This window comes from Herpailurus yagouaroundi, unplaced genomic scaffold, assembly GCF_014898765.1.
Source record: "Herpailurus yagouaroundi ecotype Mexico unplaced genomic scaffold, PumYag 140, whole genome shotgun sequence".
In the NCBI taxonomy this organism is placed as follows: Eukaryota; Metazoa; Chordata; class Mammalia; order Carnivora; family Felidae; genus Herpailurus; species Herpailurus yagouaroundi.
The window spans coordinates 49,231,823-49,252,807 of NW_024412395.1; the positions used below are offsets into that span (position 1 = coordinate 49,231,823).

Consider the following 20,985-nt stretch of genomic DNA (forward strand, 5'->3'; position numbering starts at 1 on the left):
GATATGTGGAGCACGAACTGAGAAATCCAGCAAGGCAATAGTTGACTCAGTCAATATGCAAGCTTTGCAGAATTTCTTTCCACATATGCTTTGGAATGGTCTTAATTTTCAGAACCAACTTCAGCAGCTATAAAGGCAGAGATAAAGCTGTAGCTACAAAGTTGGACAGCCAAACACAAATAATGATCGATTCCATTGTTCTGTGTTTGCTTGTTATCAGCGTAAATTCACGTTGTACCAAAATCATTTGTGAAGCAACTCATTTATACAGACTAAACTTTTATAAGTGAACATAAATTAGGACATTTTTATTCCTGAAAAATGTCATGAAGTTATATCAAACTTTTAAAAGGCTCATAGGAATTTCTTGCTTAAATTTTTTTAACGTTTGTTTATTATTGAGAGACAGAGAAAGACAGAGCATGAGCACGGGAGGGACGGAGAAAGAGGAAGACACAGAATCCGAAGCAGGCTCCAGGCTCTGAGCTGTCAGCACAGAGCCCGATGCAGGGCTCAAATTCACAAACTGCAAGATCTTGACCTGAGCCAAAATCGGATACCTAACCGACTAAACCACCCAGGTGCCCCTGAAATTTCTTACTTAATAAGACTTTGAAAACAACTTGGATTTTCTTCATTCTTCTTTAAATCACCAGGACCTAGTATGTGAATTGCTCTTAAAAGGAAAATAAAAATATTGTTTAACTGTTGAAAGACTAGCTCACATGTATTTCAACTTAAAATCAGGAAAAACAGGCCGTATGATCTGGGGCTCCATGCTAAACTCCTTTATCCTCACAATATCTCCAGTTTTATTGGCAGAAACATTAATTGCATTTGTATTTTTCAGTCAGAACAGGGAGAGCTATTGGTCTTAATTTTTAGTACTCTGGGGGCACCTGGGTGGCTCAGTCAGTTGAGTGTCGGACTCGATTTCCACTCAGGTCATGATCCCAGGGTTGTAGGATCAAGCCCCGCAATGGGCTCTATGCTGAGTGTGGAGCCTGCTTAAGATCCTCAATCTCTTTCTCTCTCTCTCTCTCTCTCTCTCTCTCTCTCTCTCTCTCAGTCTCCCTCCCTCTGCCCCTCTCCCCCACTCACATGCTCAATCTCTCAGATAAAAACAAATAATTTTTTTCAGTGTTCTGAACACCTCATTCAAGAGAAAAATGCATTTGATTACACCCCAAGTGCTGTGCATGTGTGTGCACACACAGCCACGCTCAGTTCAGTGTCTCTCCTTTGTACTTCAGTATTTCCATTACTATACTTTGTTATCTGAATTGTATCTTTCTCTGGAAGAGTATGAGTTCTTTTGTATATTTCTAGCTCCTCTGTATATTTCTAGCTCCTAGTAGAACACCTTAATAATAGAAGATATTCAACATAGTTTTGTTGAATGAAGCAGTGGATATTACAGGAGAGGAATTAAGAAGCTGATTCTAGAATCCACATGTGGCCATGGCTATATTTCATCAGTTCATCTCAGATCAAAGTGTGGAGAGAGACTGAGTTCCTGCCAGGTACAAGGCTCTGGGCTAAGCTGTGACACGTCAGATGGAGTTTGTGCCCAGTGATTTTATGTCATGGAAGAACATTTTTTGGAAACCTCACTTTCTCTCTGCTTTGATGCCTGTTACAGAAACATGATAGACAATGGAATAGATGTAGTCAATATCAGTCACTTTTTAATCACTGAATTCTGGAATCATCCACACTTTTCTTGCTGAGTTTCATAATTCTAGCCTCATGTGCTAAAATTGGGAGAACTTCTCCATGTGAAGTCTACTGCTTTTCGCTAAGTTGGATGCCCAAGTGGAGTTTGACAATTGCTGCCATGCCAAGATTTAGCGTAGCATGTTAAAGAGCAAAGCTGAGAAGAGTTTATGTACAATCTGTCACCGCTCATCAAATCTTGGGTCTCTCTAGTGCCTTTCTCTAAGGCGTAAAGGACTCAGAAGAAGAAAGAACCTTGGTAGATGTGCAGCTTTGTGCAGAATGGTCCCCCTGAAAGTTTCTGCTGCCCCAGCCAACGGTGAAGTCTCTCAACACCACCTCTCTGAGTTTCCTAAAGATGTTGGTATTTGCACACGGAAGTTGGCTTAAATTCATCTTTCCTAGGAATTAACTTTTTTAAAAAACTGGAATTATTTTAACAGAAATTCTTTGTGTGGCTTGGCTAATACACTTAAAAATTTTCTCCCTCCTTATGGTATACATCCTGAACTGCCTCCATAAATATTTAATGACTTCATTAAACAAAGACATGCTGCAATTATTACCATTCCACTTTATTGGTATGAATGACCATGTTTACATACAAGGAAATGGAAGTACTTTGAAACAAAATCATTTCAGTTGGCTTATTTTTTTTAAGTATTTTTTTCCAGGATGTTGTCTGATCATCGTCAGTACTTACTTTTGATAATTCTGTCACTTAGGCTTTGGCAGTCATATCACCGAGTCTTATCGCATAGGGCTGATTCTGTTTCCAAGAGAGCTCAGTTGCCTCTTTCAGAAAGGCAACAATAAAGATCCCTGACAACATAGCAGGGCTAGAAATCCTGGGATTAGAATAATACCCTGTGTAGAATAGGGAAGACCTAGCCGCAGAAGTTACAGCAATACAAGCTGGCTGTGGCACACACTGACCTCTACAGGTGTATCCCTGCTCCAGCACTGCCTTGGGGTCCATTAAGGCCTCCTTGTGACTGCATCACAGCTCAACCTATCCCTCCCTTTCTTCCTTCTCCTCTCATCATGGCCTGGGTGTCACTCCCAAGAACATGCCCCAATAAACTTGCTGCATGGATATCTCAGAGTCTCAAAGTCTGTTTCCCAGGAACTCAGGCTGTGAGAAGAGAAAAGGAAAATTACATTCATGATCAGTGAAACTTACAAAGTGAAAAACCCTGTTCTGTCTTCTAAATTTGTTAACTAATTAGGTCAGGTATTACCTTCACCTGATTTCCTAATGAATCACAAAACTTACTTTGGTAAGTTAATAAATAGGCAACTCAGCAGCACTTTCTGTTTTGTTCTGTCAGTCTTTATTCAAGTCCTTGGTTGCAGACGGACCACACACAAACCGGAATCAAATGTGGCCAGATGTTGACGTTAGAGATTCACAGTGCAAATCCCTTTGTTGCTGCAAAGGAGGCTGAAGCAGAACTGGGGAGAAAAAAAATCTCATGTCCAAATATTATTACTATTTTATTTGTCCTATTCTTCACTAAAATACTTCATAGCTAACTCTCATGTGGAGACACACAAAATGAATGTGATTCCTCAAATATGGCCCTGGTGGAATTCTTTTCTGCCACATGAAGCTGAAAAGAAAGGAAGATGTTAATGATGTGTAATAGAATAATGCACTGGAGTAGCTATAATTTTTAATCCTGGTAAAATTGTAACTTAGATTAAGATGTGGGTGACAAATTTTGAGTCTAGGCTATTTCCCCAGAAAAAACACAACAATTTATATAGCCAATTTTCAATTATCTGCCCAAGGAGAAATAGCAATAATGGCAATTATCCAAAAGAGTATATAATGAACAAATTAATTTCTATTTGACTTTGAAATACTGTTTTGTATTCCAAAACCAACATTTGGATGTGGATGCCTTTTTTATTCTGTAAGGTTGCTATGCCTCAAACTTGAATACTAAAATTATACTTTCGAAATCAGATGGTAGAAAGTGGCTTATATTTTTCATCCTGTCTTGTGCAGTACATTCCTGCTTTCTATATTATTGCTGAAAATAGATATTATCTCTTAGGATATATTAAGTTCATCCTAAAGTAGAGAAAACTTGCATCTATATGTTTCCTAGTTTATATTTTCCTGGCACTGATGATAATTTAATACTTTGGTTAGGAGGATGCCATCCCTCCCTGTCCTTGCTTGGCTAAAGTTAATTATAGTTATATTTTGTGTACGTGTCAAAAAAAAAACCAAAGCAAAACAGAATGGTGGTCAAGGCAAGGAGTTATGTCCAAGTAAGATTTAAGATGTTTAAATGGAAATACCTGCCTGTGGAAAATTGAGTTGGCCATACATACATATTCCACACAGATTTTGGCCCTGGTTTGGTTATTTTTCATTCAGTAGATGCTAAATTGTATACAAAGTTATCTGGCATAGGATCCAGCTCATGTTAGCAGTCCATAATTGCTTATTTCCTTTACTCCTTGCTTCCTTTTCTTCATTCAATATGTTTTATATAAGATGCTTCATATGAATGCTTCATAGACCTTAACAAATGTTTATGTTTTATTCCATTCTTTTTTGTATAGAAAATATTCATTTTGTGAAAATGAGGAATTTCTTTAATATGTTAAAATAAAATCATCCAGTTGTTATCTTCCCAATGTTAATATACAATATGTGTTTCAATTCTTAAAAGCTACCTCCATGGAATTTGATTTATCACAGGTTTTTTAGATTTTATTTATTTTTATTTTCTTTATTTAATCTCTACCCACAATGTAGGGCTTAAACTCATGATCCCAAGATCAAGAGTCACATGCTCTACTGACAGAGCCAGCCAGGCACCCCCTGATTTATTATTATTAATCTATTAAGAACCATAGCATTTTAAAAGATAAGCATGAGGCTTTGCACACACTAAAAACTGGCCATATACTCTCCTGTCTTATTCTCAGTCATGCGGTGCACTCGCATTCTAGAACAGTACATTTTTATATAAGGCAGAAGATTATCAAGCATCGCAGTGCTTTCAATTGTTTGCTTTAGGACTCCTTTGCTTTGGTGTTTGACTTGATAATTATTTGGCGTTTGACCAAAGTTGGCTTTACCTCCCTTTAAAGATCTAAATAGAGTCTTCAGTTGAACACTGGAGACATGGGTTATACAAAATATCCAAGCTGTGTAGACCTAGTTTCAAACCTGGTTCTACTACCTGCCAGGGTGATATTAGACCAGAGACCATCTCTCAGGGTCATGGTTATCTCATTATTAAAGTAAAGATAATAATATAAAATCAAGAGGAATGTGGTGATGCTTACAAATAATAAATGTAAGTAAGTTAGGGTATATTAGGCATTCAATAAACGTTGGCACTGTAGCAGGATTTTCACACAGAGAGTCGTGACACCAAGGCTTGTCTTTCCAAGAAGCGACTTTATTCATGCCAGCACTGCTCAATTGGGTTTATACCCGAAGAACTGAGCCCCGAACCCCACGTGGCATAGTTTTTTCAATACATTGTCTATTTCTTGGTCTCCCATATATGGTAACACACAAACATGTAGTCTGGTTAAGTGGTCTCATGTTACAAGGTCATGATGGATGTTGTCATGTAATAGCATATAGCCAGGTTGCCTTGAGGGTTTTTTTGTTTTGTTTTGTTTTGTTTGTTTTCCTTTTTCTCTCCTTAGGGAGAGGACCCTACCACGTGTGCATTTACAAATACTAGCACTAGCACATACTAATACTATTACAAATACTAGTACTAAGTGCTAATACCATTCTAGGCATTTTCTGCATATCGATTCATTTAAACCTCAGTATAATCTATGATCCAGGTACCATTATCACTATTTAAGAGAACTTAAGTCCCAGTGAGCAGCTGAGTCAGTATTTCAACCCATCCCATGCACTTAGCCATCACGTAGCACTGCCTCTCGTATAAACAGAGCAACCTGTTAGCAGAAACTGGAACCGGCAAGTGGATTCAGTGCGGCCCCCTCAGGCCTCTGCCCATAACTCCAGCACTGCCATTCTTCCTATCTGGCCACACTGCTTAAACACCATCCCAAACAAATACCTGCAATCAGAGTTTTATTTCCTATGAGGGACCATCGTATTTTAGTCATCCAGCTTTACCCAGAACTCATTCCATAATATAAATGGAGAGAAAATTATGCCTCTTATTATGAACTTTTATATAAATGCATCTTGAGACCTAAGGCTCAGATCAACTGAAGGCAGCCTCCAATGTTTCATTTAAACAGATCTGATCAGATTCAGCCAACCTCAGAGTGGCCAAGTGGAAGTGAAAGGTTGTAGGTAAAAGGGAAGATACTCGTGATAAGAAGCCCCAGTTCTGCCACTCACTAGCTGAGTCCTTGCCCAAGAGGCTTCTGCCCCCTGAACCATTCACTTTCTCTCCATTTGGAAACTGAAGATGTTGCATTGGATCTTAGGTAAAAGCTGGCCACCCATGAGCGAACCCTGACCCTCCGGTAGGCTTTGGCTTTAACCTCGTTTGACCTGCACAAAGTTTTGTTTAATTTATACTTATGAAATATAAAACAAGAGATTTCACATGAAAACCCTTATTTCTGTCTTCCTTTGAAAATCTGAAGCTGTGGTATTTTTGGGCCTGTTTTTCCTTATGCCATCAGTGAAAACCATCGGCTAGATGTGAGTGCTGGCTCCCCCTTTAAGATGGGACATGTGCTGTCCACAGCCCACCATTCCCTGTTGTCTCACACCTGTCTGCCCCTCATTCATGCTGCTTACCTGGTCTTGTAGGCATATGGGTTTGCAAACCTAGGACCAGTACCGACCTTCATTTGTTCATTTATCCATTCTTTTTTTTCATTTGATCAACCTGTATTCAGTGCTTTCATGCCATCTTGTCTATTGTACTTGTAACCTAAATACAAGTCTTTTTTTTTTTTCCACTTCTCAGAGGTGAATTAATTTCCACTGTCCCTAACATTTTCTCTCTTTTTGTTATCTGCATAGGATCCTGCAGCTTGCTAATAAGCAGCAGCTTCTCCTGGCACAAGCCACTGTCCTCATCAGACAAGCTGAGACCATGCTTTGTGCCCTGCACCTATAGTAAGAGAAAAAGTACACGGCAAGCTTTGGCCCAACAGGTAAGAGAAGAAGGCACTGTTTGGTTATGCAGCCCGTCACTGGGGAAATTAACAGCAATTCTATAAAATCAGAAATCAACATCTAAGGACTAATGAGGAAAGCAAGACATTTCCTTTTTTCCTCTCATTACTGTTTACCTGCTATAACATATAAAATACCCTTGCCATAAGCCATAAAATAACCCGTGTTCCTGAATGATAGGGGAGAAAAAAAATGAAAGCTAAACAGAGAGTGGCCTTTTTAAAAAATTCATATTTACAAGCGCCTACGAAACCTTTGACTGATTTTAGTGGTGGCCTCTTTTAGGATGAAACATCCGGGAGCTAAATATATCCCTCAGGTGACCTGAGACAATGCCTATTTAAAAATCCATCTCTCTAAGGCGATAGCTAATTGATTCTTGAAACTTCTTTGCTGAAATAACCTTGTCCCACAGGCAATTGTGCTTCAATTATTTCTTATTTCACTTGAAAATAATAGTCTTTTTCTATAGAAAATGATAGAATAGTTATAAAAAGTATCTATAATAACACATAATTGTTAAAATATTTTTATTTAAAATGGTAAAACGCACAACAAATACTCAGAATATTCCTTTATACACTAACTTTTTGCCCTAAATAGCATGCTAAGTTTATTGAAATGATTGCAGCCTTCCTGGAGTATGACTCAGGAAAAGAAGCCCCCACTGGCACCAGGAGACTTGAATCATACTTTTATCTCTTCCACCATCGCCTCTGTGATTTGAGCCAATAACTTCATCTCTCCAAACTACAGTTTCCTTGCCCATGAAATGGGCTGTTATTTCAGACTGCTACACTTGATCTTAGCCATAAGGCCAAAAAGTGATGTTATTTCAGATTTCTAAACACCAGGCTCAGTTTGACAGTGAGGTACCACTGTAGGGGTGGGGAGCCTTGAGCTAGTTCCCTGCAAATCTGTTTGCCTAAGGCAAATTCAACAAAATGCTGGTTTGCCAAATTCCTTTCTTTTCATTATTTACAAAGTTTACAGCAATTTGCACTGCGTAATTTGGTTTTTCCCATCTTTGGAGATTTCTGTGAGGTTTTAATTGATAGTTTTCCAGTTTGCTCCAAACCAACATTTGAAGGAATGCCCAGTTTGTCTTTGCCTTAGCCCTACTGGTATTTAGGGGAGAGGATCCTCTAATAAGGAGGAATGGAGAGGCATCAGCACACAGCCAAAAAGGACATAGACTGAGAGACATGACTGGGACACCATAAGGATTCTCCAAACTGAAGACAAATATATTCAGGACTTAAATATATTAGGCAGATTGACCGTTTGGGGGAACTGTTTCATAGGATTAGCCTGCTCTTGTAGTTCTTCCTATAAGGGATCTTATAAGGGATCTTATAATTCAGTGGGGGAAAAAAAAAGATTAAAATGAAAGCAGGAAATAAGTAAACAATGCAATTACAAATCGTGATGAGCACTCTAGAAAAATGAAAGGGGTGCTAAGACAGTGAAGAGCTCGACCTTGCTTCATACAGGTAGTCAGGGCAGGTGTGAGGCAGGAGAGCGGTTCCCTGTCCCTCCCCTTTGCAGGTTTGTGATAGGATTGCATCGCTTTGCTCTCCCCAAGATTCCGTGGGGCCATGGGATTTGATCTGGCCAATCAGTTATGCATTAAAACGATATGTGTCTCTTCCGTGCTGGAGCATCTAATTGATGCTGCTCTAGCTCCCTTTCCCTATGGCATTCTGACAGGGCATATGGTCCAAGATGGGGTTGGTCCCTTCACCTGGAACTTGTGTGACACCTAAGAGCAGAGTCCCCCAGCCAACCCACACTGGAGATGCACAGCCTACAGCATGAGCAAACAAACCTTTATTGTCTTAAGCCACTGAGATATGGAGGCTTTTTGTTAATGTAGCTTAACAGAGACAATCCAGACTATTACAAGAGGCAGAAAGACAATTTGTAGAGGCTTTAAGACAAGAGGCTCTGAGCTTGGCTGGTTCACAGAATTGAAAGGCGGTCAATATGGGTGGATTATAGTAAATCAGAAAAAAGTAGCAAATAATCTTTAGAGTTCCTTCTACTCTCTCAACTCTTGCCTATTCTGACTCTGACGCTGTTCTGATATTTATATTCCTGGCAATGCTTAGAGATAGATTAAGTAGCTGACGCTAAATGCTTTTGATTTGTTTACACAAATCAAACTCTCATATTTTATCTCTTGCCTCTGGATTATGATCATTTTTATCAAGAACTTTGCATGTGGGCTATTGATATGATAATGCAATCCTAATGCCTTCTCAGGAGTGAGGGCCTCTATCCATTCAGTCAATAGGAAGATGCACTTAAGTATACAGGCCATTCATAGCTGAGCTGAGGCTTGGGATGGGAAGCCCACAGCATTTCACAATTGAATAATATGTAATACTGTGCAATTTTTAAGCTCTCAGCTTTTCATATCCATTTCTAATATTCTGGCAACAGAATCTAGGGAAAAGCCCAAACTTTCATGGGACTCATCATGGCTCCTTTTATGTATATGTATGAGAGATTGTCTTTTGCACTGAAGATCTTGTTTGAAAACAAAACAAAAACCCCCTAGCAAAAAGCAGATTGCATGAGATGCAGTTTATCTTTTTTGGAAGAAAAGAAGAGCTGAGTCAGCCCTCCTGGGATTTGACAACTAAGGTATTTCTTTATCCTTGACACTGCTCAGATAGAGCCACAGATATTATAACTGCCTTTATTGAAGTTTGGTAGATTTAGAGGAAATACATCCAGCTGATATTATAGTCATTCTTGTACAGTTCTTAAAGTCTTAAGGATTTTTTATTGAGGTGAATGAAATCCTGCTTAAGAAAAAGAAAAGTAGAAGAAAGGAAGGGAAATGGATCTAAAAAAAAAAAAACCTGGGTCCTTAATGTAGTCCAGGCTCAGTGTTAAGTGCTTTCATATGCAGTATTATCCCCATACAGTGGAGGAAATAGCCCAGAAAGGTTAGGATCACCCAGCCAATGAGTGGCAGACCAAGGAAGGAACAGAGGTCTTCCCCCTCTAAAAACCCTTGTCTTTCCTCTCTACCACTTAGACTAAAATGTAAAAGTCTTCCTATACCATCACCACTATCATATCCAAAGTAGCCCAGCCTTGCATTTCTATGATCTCCAGAGTTGTCCTCTAAATGGTAAACACTAGATCAGTCTTCATTTATTACATATATAGCTTCAGAAGAGCCTCTAAACAGAGATGGTTGTAATAAACTGTGCTCTGCTAATTGTAAATCTTCCTTTTGTTCAGCCTCATCCTGTATAATTAGCACAGTCTTAAAAATAGAAGTTTTCGATGGCATTAAAGTTCCTACACAGCACACCCTCTAATTAGTTCATATCTTCACATTAGGGATAAGATACGGTAGAGGGGGTAACTCTGTTTGTTCTTTAATTACTTATAGAAGGAGTTCAGGAAAACCAGGAAAAAGATATCATTAAAATAATTTCTACATCATTCTGAGATATATACACATAGACCAAGGCCCAGGCATACATTTTTCTCATACACTTACTCCATCCTGGCTTCTGACATCATTTTGGGCATGGTCTCAGTTATACCTGTTAGCATCTCTTTCTATCAAGGACTTACCTTTCCTTCAAGACTCAAAATCCCCTCCTCCACTGATCTTTAAGATATCCACCATTCAAATGAAGCTCCATCTTCCCATCTGCCAGGGTACTTTGTACTAATCTTAAAGCCTGTCTCTGCTCTGTTTTATAGGGTTGGGAGCTAGGGCAAAAATGGTTGGTGACTCACTCAAATAGGTTTTCTCTCTTTTCTTCTTGGGCATCTAACTAGACAGCATTTCCTTGCCTTCCTTAGAACTGGGCATGTCCACATGACGACTTTCTCACAATGGAGTGTGAGTGTAAATGACATGCTTCATTTGGGAGCCAGGATTTTTAGGAAGTACATGTGCCTTCTCCATGCGTACTCTCCCCTGATGCTGTTGGAGTGAGAGGAGGAACTCTAAGGCCTTCAGGGATGGAAGGAACCTGGGCTCCTAGATAACCAGGTGGAAAGCTGTATGGCCAAGTGGGAACACCCCTATTAGGTTGTGACGCAAATAAAAAATAACTATATGTTGTACTAAACTTGGAAATTTAAGGTTTATTCGTTATAGCAGCTATGTGGGCTTACCTAACACAGCATGCTCACAGCGTGCTAACACAGGTGTGACCCCCCTCTATTTGATAAGCCCTAGAAGGACTGGGACAAAAAAACAACCCTTCACTGTGAGCAGAATTAAACTGAATAGCTGCCTCATGTGGAAATGGAGCAGATAATCATCAAAATGAAGAGTGGAAGATACTCTAAAACATCTCTAACACTGGAGATACCATTTTGTCATTTATAAGCAACTATCCAGAATTTTGTAAATAATCTCATAGATGACTAGAGTGGAGAATTAAAGGGATACTCAGTTCCCATATTAAAATATATCCTAGTTCATTATTCATTCAAATATCCATTATTATTTCGATCAACAAGTAGGTATTAAACATATTTTATATGGCCTCACCTCACTCCGTACACAGTCCAGTGGGAAAGCCAAATATCCACTAAGTCTTTACTCTGCTTCCCACCCAGGTTCTCAGGCTCCTTATCTGTGAAAAAGAGTAATAATATTACATACTGCTCAGATTTTGTTGTATTTTTTACTTATATAATATTTAAATATGATTAATGTGAAATATTTAGCATTGTGCTTGACACCTGAACTTGGTAAACACTCAATAAATCTCAGCTATTATTATTTGTGTTAGTTGGGGTAAATAAGATTGTACAACAAAAAAATCTGGGTAAGAATGAGGGAAGGGTGGGGCGCCTGCGTGGTTCAGTAGGTTAAGCAGCCGACTTCAGCTCAGGTCATGATCTCATGGTCTGTGGATTCGAGCCCTGCATCAGGCTCTGTGCTGACAGCTCAGAGCCTGGAGCCTGCTTCAGATTCTGTGTCTCCCTCTCTCTGCCCCTCCCCTCTTGCACTCTGTCTCTTGCTGTCTCTCAAAAATGAATAAACGTTAAAAAAAAAAAAAACTTGTCTTTTAAAGTGACTCCTGATATGAGAGTTGAGAGGTTAGGAATAATGTTGCACCTTTTTAAAAATGAAAACAGTATGTGCATAGGACCAGTGATGTGAGGAAGACTTGAAAAAAAAGTAAGATTAGCTGGAATACAGAGAGCAATGAAGAAACACTGCAGAATGAGATCATGCAGAGCCTTGGGAACCATCTTGTAGTCACGCTAAGAATTTACCCTCTTCCTAAAGTGCCATAGAAAGTCACTGAATGGTTTCAAACACGTCATGGCACAGAATGACATGATCAGCTTTGATTTTAGAAAGGTCATTGTGGCTATGAAGAAAAAATGATTGGAGGGCAACAGAAAGGAGCATGCAGGCCACTGGGAAAGTTACTGTACGAGCCAAAGCAAGAAATCCTCACGGATAGGTCAGGTGGTGGTAATGGGGATAGAGTGAAGTAAAGATATCAGAAGTTTCTAAAGTGACATGGAAAGGACATGGTGATCAATTAAGTGCAGAGATAAGGGAGAGAGTGCTGTTAAGAATGGCTCCTGGTCTTTCACAGGGTTGTGGGCACATTTCACACAGATAAGGAACCCTAGAAGAGGATCAGGGTTGCAAGATCACGAATTTACCTTTGTACACACTACATTCAGATGCTCCCCAGAGATCCAAGAATACATGCCATGTACACAGTTGGATATATGGGTCTGGAGTTCCATAGACACATCTGAGCTAGAGTATAAATTCAAGAGTTATTGGCATATGGATAATACCTGAGACCATGGGCAGGAAAAATTTGCTTAGAGAATAGGCAAAACTTAGACCTGAGAGGAAAAGAGGGTCTAGAACCTAGCTTAAGGAATTTATAAGCAAAGAAGACTATACTAGTCAGGCAGGGTTCTCAAGACAAACAGAACCAGTGGAATGTGTGTGAGTGTGTGTGTGTGTGTGTGTGTGTGTGTGTCTAGTTATACTTTAAGGATTGTGGTGGCTTGAGGAGTGTGAAATCTGATAGGGGAGGCCAGCAGGATGGAGACTCAGGTAAGAATGACAGTTGGAGTCCCAAGGCATTCTACTGGAAAACCAGGAATAGCAAGCACTGCAGATGAAGTCTGAAAGCAGTCTGCTGGAGAATTCCTTCCTCCTCGGGGAAGATCCACCTTTTGTTCTATTCAGACTGTCATCTAATTGGAGGAGCCCTACCCCACACCACCCCCACCACATTATGGACAGAACTCTGCTTTACTCAAAAGTCCTGGCTTAAATGTAAATCTCATCTAAAACACCCTCACAGGAACACCCAGCATGATGTTTGACCACATATCTGGACACCGTGGCCCAGCCAAGTTGACCCATAAAATTAACCATCACAGAGACATAAAAGGAAAACCAGAAATAGTACTGTTTCTAGGTGCTGGGAATGTGACCTATACTGTGGTTTACAGTGTGAACCCCAGAGTCAGATGGCCTGAGTTAGAATGCTAACTCGTTGTTTACTTGCCTTGTAACCTTAGGTGCTTACAGGAGACTGGACCAGCCTAGACTGGCACCCGGGTAAAACAGAATGAACAAGATGATGCTAAGCAGCTCTGGCTTTGGGCAGTGGAGGGCTGAGGAGCAGGGAGCTCTGCAAATGATACTCACCCTGCCCTCTCTCTGGCCACAGATATGGCAGTTTCCCTTCATTGCATGGCTGGCATCCAAGAGTTTGCTTTTCTAATGCTGTGTTTATTTATGGCCTTGGATGTGCTATAACCAAAGTCCTTCCTGACCTGTGGCTCTGCCACTGAACAGACCAGAATGGAAACCAGAATATTACACAATTCATAGGTTGAAAAGAGAGAACAAGAGAAACGTTGGCCACATCACAGTGCTCTCTCCTGGGGCTTTGTGGCAGGTATTCTCAGTGAATTTTACTGAGCCCTGGAGAGACAGCACAGAAAGATCTTTAAGCATGGTAAAGACTTCTCCAGGCAGCAAACCTGTGGCAACTCAGAGTAGTGGCTCCCCCACCTTTCCTCCTAGGCTGGCTTGTTCTTAGGTCTCTAACAGCAAGTATGATTAAGTAAGGACTTATTTTCCAGTTGCCTGGGCAAATATTTATTCAGCTGTGTGTAAGGCGCCATGCTTTCTCACCAGACTGTGACAGATCTAATGCTTTGGCTCCCTGACATCTAGGCTAGAGCAGGAAATTAGTGGGTGCTCAATAGATGTTGGTCAAATTAATTACCATAAACCATATAGTTATAAGGCATTTGGAAAATACCCTATAATATGAAAGGGTCAACAAATCCTTCTTCCCTAATAAAATCTACCCGAGATCCCACAAAGGGCTTTTCATATGTTTTCTAATAGTATAAAATATCCCTCATGCCCTAGTGAAATAAGTGTAGGATACGGTGAACTTCCATATAAATTAATTAATGTAACCCTGTTGAAAAAGGACCTATGGGCATTTGAAATAGCCAGAAAGATGATAGGCAGCGATCATATAACTCACGGTGAGATCATGACCTGAGCCAAAATCAAGAGCCAGATGCTCAACTAACCGAGTCACCCAGATGCCCCAAATCTGCTCTACCTTTTTAAATTGAAACCCAGTAGTGGACAGCCTTTATTGAGTGTTTACTGTGTGCTAAACACAGTGCCATGAGTTTTGTGTATATGATCCCATTTGAGCTAAGAGCAACCGTGAACGATTGCTTCTGTAGCATCTTCATTTTGCAGGCTAAGAAAGAGAGGTCTATAGAGATTACAGAATGTTTCAAGACTAATACATGTCTAGAAGTTGAATCTAAGTCTTTTCGTTTACACTCTCCTGTCTCCAAAATCATACACAAACTTCAGCACTTGGTGACTATTAGTATAAATTTCCTGTGACATCCCTCACAACTGACTGCCACAATCTGTATATTATAACATAGAGAATTTTTTATCAAGGACACAGTGTTGCTTTTATCGAAATTAGATTTTGCTCCATGGTTTGAACCCAATTCATTTATTTGAGTCATGTTAAGTCTTAAAAAATAATCATGTAATGACCACCTTTTATGGAGTGTTAATATTTCACTATCTCAGACATTTTGCAGAAATTATTTCTAATATTACATTGATTAGTTAAAATATTTCTAATATTGTATAGATTTATTTATATATATTAATATTAGATTTCTAATGTAATAGATATACAAAGTGTTATATTAAAGTTGGAGCAGAACAGGGGCACCTGGGTGGCTCAGTTGGTTGAGCGTCCAACTTCAGCTCAGGTCATGATCTTGCAGTTTGTGGGTTCAAGCCCTGCATCAGGCTCTGTGCTGACAGCTCAGAGCCTGGAGCCTACTTTGGATTCTGTGTCTTCCCCTCTCTCTGCCCCTTGCCTGCTCATGCTCGCTCGCTCTCTCTCTCTCAAAAATAAACATTAAAAAACAATTTTTTTTAAGTTGGAGTAGAACAGAAAAGCCAAGTCTTACCCCACTTATTAGTTTTATTTTCAGGCTGCAGGGGCTTCTGACTTCCCCTTTCCCCATTCTCCTCAAGTTTCATGTGCTGCCTTTCCTCCCCCTCTGCTTCCTTCTCCACCAGCCTCAGGGCCACTGCTCCCCCAGCAGAGACTCTGACTCACTGACTTGCCAGCCAAGAGCAGGTCTGGGAGGACAGTCCTCAGAGTTGTGGGAGGAAGATGAGAGGAGAAGACCAGAAATGGTGGAGAGAGAAGCTGTAGGAGGGTATGTGTTCCCAAGGGAGGTACAGAGTCCAAGCAGGAGAATGGAGAAATGAGCAAGGAGAGAGCACAGCTGGGCAGCCAGATCCTTCAGGTGAGAAAATGGGAAAGGCAGGTGAAAGTGCCCCGACTATAGCAGAGTCTGGCAAAAGGGAAGGAAAAGGAAAAAAAAATCTCTAGACAGCGTTGAAGATTTTTTTTTTTTTATGAAGGAGAACTACGAAGAAAGTGAAAAAACAGATTTTCCAGCCAAGCTCTACATTTGTGTGGGAGTCCTGTTGACAGACAACCAGATCATTTCTCTCTGTTGTTCTAACCAATCACCACTGGAAGCCCTGCCCCAGGGAAATGCCCTCAAGGACTAAGCAAAAGGAAGTACTCTGGAGCTCTTGCCCCAAGAGCAGCCTTCTGAATGACAAGCCTGACTAAGGCTGGACCTTTGTTCACAGAGCAGGGAGCAGGGCTCAGTAGTGAGCAGGCTGTTGGCCAGACATACCACTGTCCAGATTTGGATGAAGCTGGAATGGAGTGGAGTAGGGATCAAGTCACTTTAATAAATAAGTGTATGTATGTATGTATGTATGTATGTGTTGGTCAGAAAGGAAAATAAAAAATATATGCAGGGTGCCTGGGCAGCTCAGTGGGTTAAGCATCTGACTCTTGATTTTGGCTCAGGTCATGATCTTGCTGTTTGCAGGTTCGAGCCCCACATCGGGGTCTGTGCTGATAGTGTGGAGCCTGCTTGGGATTCGGTCTCTTGTCTCCCTCTCTCTCTGCCCCTGCCCTGCTTGTTCTCTCTCTCTCTCTCTCCCCAATATATATATATGCAAGTTATTCCCAGGCTTCAGTGAAATGCTATCAAGATTTCAACTGACGAGTTTGTACATTCTTTGATTTCAAACTTGCCCATAATTTTAAACTGTCAATATCAATATGGGCACATTGTTCTACACATTTAAAGAGGATGTTACTAGTGGTGATTATCCTGGTTTTGTATAGATTTAGTTGAACAAGCTGGTGCATGTCTGGCAGTCTCCCATGTTGCACAAAAAGTTGATTTCAAACTGTAGCTGTTTGAAAATACACACCACCAAAACCGAGAGTTTGATGGAAAACTAAACAAGCGCTTCTTAGTCTGTATTTTTTGCAAACAAGTGATTCAATTGCTTTGATTTTAAATTAACAAATCAAAAAGGTCAGTCAGTTTGATTAAAAACACAGGAACCATCTAATTGATTTGTTGACTGCACCGACTCTTTGCTTGAAGAGGCAGCATGGTGTGATGAAAACAGAAGTGGGTTTGGGAGCCAAACAGCCTGGGCGCTGGTTTGGGCTCCCCCCCACACACACACCCTGGTAAGAATCTGGGTGACCTCTGAGCCTCACAATACTCATACCTCAATCGTGGACTCCAGTGATAATCACATGAGAAAACATGAGGAGAAATAAATTTGCACACTAGAAAGTTTGGTACAAAACTCAGTTATTACTATCAATAACTGTCACATAACCCCAAAGCCAAGTGTTCATCAATCCCCTTCAAAGACTGGGAGCCCTCCCATGTGTAACATTGTCTGTCCCTCTCCTGTCTGAGTCATATTCCCTAATAGTTTTCAACAGTGCCCTTTCTTACCGATTTAATTCAGCACCACTGACAATGATAAGCCCAACCACTGCGGCAGTTAATAGAAATTCTCCTTTAAATGAAGTGCATCTGCTGTGACATCTGTTTAAAACCCACGGAGGGGAGTCAGTGTTCACAAGCAAATTGAGTAATTACTATGTAATTACACTATAAATCGTGCAGTCATTGATTTGCTATCAAAATTCATATCTTTTGGACATACTCAGTATGAAAACCACCTGGGTTCTTCCAAAATGTGCAGCCATGTTCTTATAATGGTCAGTAAAAGGATTTGAGCTAAACACCTGTGGCCAAAAAATTAGAATATTATCTCTAGAAGAAAGTGTTGGAGGGAAAGACATTGAAGTGTGGAAGAAGATGGTAATAGAGTGAGAAAGAAAGGGGAGAGGTATTTTGAAGGGAAATCATCTAATTGCTTTTTTAGTCATTTCTTAAGAGCTGTGACATTGCTAAGCCTTGCTGGCAGGAGAAAACACAGGAAGAAGAGAGACCAGAGATGCAGGATTTCACCTGTTCCAAGAGAAGCCCATCACTCTTTGGATGCTGTTTGGAAGTTGGGAAACTTGTACCATATGCAGAGTAGAGGAATTAATGATTCAAGACATAGTATCTACTAGTCCTTTACTACTACGCACATTTATAGCAGTAAAAACTGATATCTAATACTTTACTAACCAGTTACAAGACATAGCTCTATGGTACTTCCTTAAAATCCATTTTTAAAAAGCCAATCAATAGATATTTTATTAACACATAGAGTAAGTAGGTAATGCATACAAGGCTATATTCTTGGAACAATACAGAATATAAATAAATAAGGCAGCATCACAGCATAATGGAGGGAAGGCTGACTTTGACCCTGGCTGACTTGAGTTTGAATCCTGGCTCTCTTGAACAGCTGTTGGGTTGAGCCATATGAAGCTGCTGATGTTCAACCATTTTTAAGCTACATAGTGGCAATTTCATGTGGTTCGACCAAAAAGAATGGGAAAATCTCAAATAGTCTGGGCCTCAGTTTCTTCATTGCTAAAAAGGAGGATGATTATTTGAAAATCAGAGAAAATGTTTATAAGATGTTTATAACCATAAGAGACTCTTAAATACTGAGAATAAACAGGGTTGATAGGGTTGTGGGGGGAGGGGAAAGTGGGTGATGGGCATTGAGGAGGGCACCTGTTGGGATGAGCACTGGGTGTTGTATGGAAACCAATTTGACAATAAATTTCATACTAAAAAATTTTTTTTAAATACAATAAAGTTGTGGACAACAAACAAAAAAAGATGTTTATAACAAATGTTCATATAAATACTTATAAAAAGTTTATAGTAGGATGGATGTAGAAACCTCCTACCCTCGGTCCCCCCAGAGAATGTACTAAGCAACACCATTACTGTACAATGGGAAAGGAGACAAAGGACAATGTTGCAAAAAGTCAAAGTTGTGGGAGTCTCCCTTCTGATCGCTGTGTATTTAAAAATAGAAGTTACACTAAATATTTAATGTTAGGAATTTTATTAAAATGAGAGGCTCCATTTGTTAAAACAAAGGCATTTGATGCCCTTCCTAAACATGCAGTTGTATGTCCAGTCTCTAAAACTTAAATTCTATGCCAAACAGCTATCTTCAACAAATTGAGCACTAAAATCAGTTACTCTGCAACTATATTAACATCAAATGGTTCGAATTTAATAGCATGCTACTTTCCAAACTATGTTCCTCCAGTCTTCAAAGTGTAAGTCTTATTTAGGGATGGCATGCAATTTTACAAAAAGAAAGTAAAAACTGCACCCCAACACAGCCAGTCACATTTATATGGTCTCTTTCCTTTGCAGGGGTGGGGGGAGCAGCCGCACTTAGCAGCGACAGAGGCAGCAGCAGGGGAAGAGCCAGTGCCATCAGTCAATTTGCTAAGTAGAGACAAGAAGCAAGTTCAGTGGAGCAGAAAGGTCCCTGCCTCTGTAGAGTTGATGGAGACAAGGATGTGATTGGTTTCTTAAGGGGCAGGCAGAGGGGCAATGTGTAATTTCGCCTCCCCTCACTAAATGTGCCTGTCTATCTGAGATGAATCAACACCTTAGATTACACATTATGCAGATGACAGTAGCAGTTTGGCACCTAACGCAGTCTCCTACCAGAGTTTAGAATCACTCCCACCATTGTCTGTGAAAAGCGAAAATAAATTCCCCTCCTTGGCTTCCTTGTCCTTGAAATACAGCTTCCTCTAAGCCCCACAGCTCAGAGGCTGAGCTACGTGGCAGATGGCAGTGTCTCCTTGCAGAGGTTACGAGCTCAAAACTCCCAGACTAGAAAATTAATTTAACAAAAACAAAAATAGAGGCACCAATGGTCCTTGCAGATCATACAGCGAGGATCTCAGGGAAATTCAATTCTTTAAACAAAATCAGAAAGATCTTGACAGTGTTTCAGCACCAATGGGCCAGTTGAAAACCATAGCCAAAGGTAGCTATTTCCTGAGTTGCTCATTGAAAAGTGACCCCGGAAGAATGGAATAATAACCATGTGGGCTAGAAACTTTTTTCTGCCACCATTAAAATGGACATGTCTTAATCCAGGGAAATGAAAGCTGTAAGTTTCTGATCGATCCCCACTTAAGTACCATAAAAGAGAACTGAACTGACTATTTCCCACCAAGTCCCAGGGTAAAACTGGAAGATAGCTGCTGAAATTACAGGAGTAGTTAGCCCATACATGAAAAATAACATCTTTAAGTGAACATGATCAGATCCTAGTACAGATTCCCAACGGAAATTCTAAAAACTCTCTTCCTAGAGCTCCTAAGAAATATCTATATCTAAAATGCTCTGATTTATCCCTGGGGTAGATTATTGCCTTAAATTATCTCTTAAGACCACTTCTAATATTGAAATTTAGACTGTAAGGGTGAAATCAGAGTTCTTAACAAAAGCAAGTGCAGTGTTGGACTTCTATATCAATGAAGGGTTGAATTCTATGGTAGAGTAGGTTATTATCAAAAAAGAGAACTTTACTGGACAAAATATGGTGTGCCAGTGTCCATTTCAAAAGCACCCTCTAACACAGGTCAGAATTCAAAAATAAAAGAGAATCAGGTCAGAGCAATGGCATTCTCGTGGGTCACAGGATCTTTATATCCACTCATACTAAAAGGAGCCTCCATTTTGTATCTTTGCATGAAGGCTTAGTGCATGTAACTGTGTTCTCTGTCAACATTTATGTCAACCATAGAAGAGTTAAGCTTGAAGTAAAAACATGGATGGCACCCAAACAAAGCCTGGATTTTTCTTTATAAAAAAGTCAGCCCCGTCTGAATAATAGTCTTCTTAGTGCACATCTTTTGTGGGAAGTTGGAGAAAGACCAGCTTTACCTAGCCTGGCTTGTCTGTCCTCGAAAGCAGTGTGGGTTCTTCTCCAGAAGATAACAAGTCTGTTAATAGAATCAAAGACCCAAATTCTAGCTTTAGATTCTCCTGGTTCTTTTACTTTGGTCACAAATGGTTAATCACTCTACAGACTTTCTCCTTGTAAGACGTTGTGCTGAGGCTTCTAAACTAATCATGTTTATAGACGCATTGAAATCCTTTTTAGGCAAGCTAAGAAACTTCTGCTGCCTTACATGCTGCCGTGCACTTCACTGAGAATGACAACTTGTTAGACGTACCTGTGTAATACTTAGAGCCTCCTCAAAAAGACTTTTTTTAAGAGCTACTCC

The 20,985-nt window shown here is 40.1% G+C and overlaps 1 protein-coding gene across 3 annotated transcripts in view; it reads left to right on the forward strand.

Moving 5' to 3' along the window:
• Positions 1 to 20,985, forward strand: part of B3GALT1 (beta-1,3-galactosyltransferase 1) — a 524,490-nt gene that overhangs the window by 478,092 nt on the left and 25,413 nt on the right. For all 3 annotated transcript variants that reach the window (XM_040475283.1, XM_040475280.1, XM_040475281.1), the window contains one exon: positions 6,716 to 6,849. The gene's annotated coding sequence lies outside the window, so the exon portion shown is untranslated. The remainder of the gene's footprint in view (positions 1 to 6,715; positions 6,850 to 20,985) is intronic.